Below are 1,838 nucleotides of genomic sequence, written 5' to 3'. Positions count from 1 at the left end.
AATGCGAGCGGCGCGAAACACTGCCATTTCCTCGTTGCGGGAGACGACGATTCTTACAATTCACAGCTGCGGGCGGATTGTGGTCCTTTGAATTAGTATTCATGCAATTAACGTGAATACTAACTAAAGGGTCACAATCAACCCCGTAGCTGTGCACTGTAAGAAAAGGAATGCAGAGTGTCAAACACGGCGTGCGCTAAAGCACACGTCATGTTTGACTTTGCTTTTCTTTTCTTAATTGCGCTCAATTGCGGGGCTGCTCGTGACCCTTCCTGTTGCCTTCCTCGAGCTGTCCTGTAAAGGAGAGATGAACGGTCACCCATAGAAATTAGCAGCTGCATTAAAGAGACACTGTCCACTCGCTCGAAAACCAGACACTTTTGTAATGTATTTCCTCAGTTAAGCACTGTAGAAATGATCCCTGAAAGACTAGTCTTTAAATAAAGGTTTGCAGCTCATACGGACAGGTGTGTAAAGAGGAGCCATGAGGTGGGAGGGTGACGTGAGGAGGAGGGAAAGTACGAGGGTGTAGTGGGAGAGAGCGAGCCTGAGAGACAGAGGCATCAAGATGGAGAGAGAGAATCCGAGGCAGACAGCAAGAGAAGAATGAAACAGTGACAGTGAGTGACAGGGAAAGACAGCACGCACAAGAATTATCGAGGCAGGAGAGACAAACCTAACCAACAAATTAAAAAGTGAAACTACACCTGCGGCGGGAATGCATCTCGTCATCGGCTAAAAGCCCATGCGGGCTGAAGGCAGATGACTTGGGCCCCTTTAGCTGGTTGTTTCCCACCCCTTCTTTCTTCAATTCTCTCTTCCTCCATTCTTCTCTCTCACTGCCCACCCACCATACTTGTCTCTCTCTTTCTCCCTTCTCGTTCTCTTTTCACTCACTTTCTCTCCCTGTCCCTTGTGCACCTATAATGGTTACAGTCTGGACACAAAATGCTGTGTTTACTCCAGGCCGCACCCGGGGAAAGGTTCTGGTGCACACGAGAGAGGTGAGAGGGACATCGAAAGAGAGAGGAAGTGACGTGAAGGGTGACAATAATGTAACCAAGCTCTGTGCAGACCTCTGTGGAGACAGTAGGAGCCCGCCTTCGCCACACATCTTTATCACAACAGTCTCCTACACCCAGGAGTAGGGGCTGTTGCACGCTTGGTGTGATGTTGTTAGTGCCGTCTCTGCCAAGAACACACACTCCAGCATCCTTCCCACAAAGGCCACACTATAATCACACTTCTCCATCTAGTGCCTAGACTCTAGGCACTAGCATACTAATGCCTAAGTGTCCTGCCTTCCCTCCTTCTCACCTCACTCACAAGAGTGCACAGTGAAAAGAGAGCAGTAAACACTACCCACTTACGTCACCGGCCAGACATGCACTATTCCATCCAAAGCCCCACCCCCACAGAGTACAGTCAGGTCACCAGTGCACTCTAGCACCTCAACAGGGCTGTAAAGCCCTACATAACTACAGTATGGCGTGCCTCAATGTGCTACGGTAACCTCACTGGCTATGAGTGAGTGTCCTTGAATCAGGTCGTAGAATTGGGAAATTTTGATGGGGACGAGGTGGGAGGTGAGGCAAAAGGTTGGGATGGTTGGGAGGCTGCGGTCAATGAGAAGGCTAGACCTTGAAAAGACCTCTGTAGGCCTGACATAGCACTGTGAATGCCTTCCAGGTAGGCTACCATTTGTTTCAATTGGCTGCCAAGCCCCTGGATGCCATTCAGTAGTGCAGTCTATCCTTTAGAGCTATTCCTGAGAAAGTCAATAGTCTCCTTACTCAACACAGCCAGGGGATGGGGCAGAGGGTGAGGTGAGTGGAGAA

The 1,838-nt window shown here is 49.7% G+C and overlaps 1 pseudogene; it reads right to left on the bottom strand.

The window, feature by feature from the left end:
- Positions 1 to 270: 270 nt before the first annotated feature.
- Positions 271 to 437, bottom strand: LOC147708392 (small nucleolar RNA U3; annotated as a pseudogene).
- Positions 438 to 1,838: the final 1,401 nt, after the last annotated feature.

Source organism: Lissotriton vulgaris, chromosome 6 (assembly GCF_964263255.1).
Source record: "Lissotriton vulgaris chromosome 6, aLisVul1.2, whole genome shotgun sequence".
NCBI lineage: Eukaryota > Metazoa > Chordata > Amphibia > Caudata > Salamandridae > Lissotriton > Lissotriton vulgaris.
This window is presented reverse-complemented; position numbering and strand designations above follow the sequence as displayed.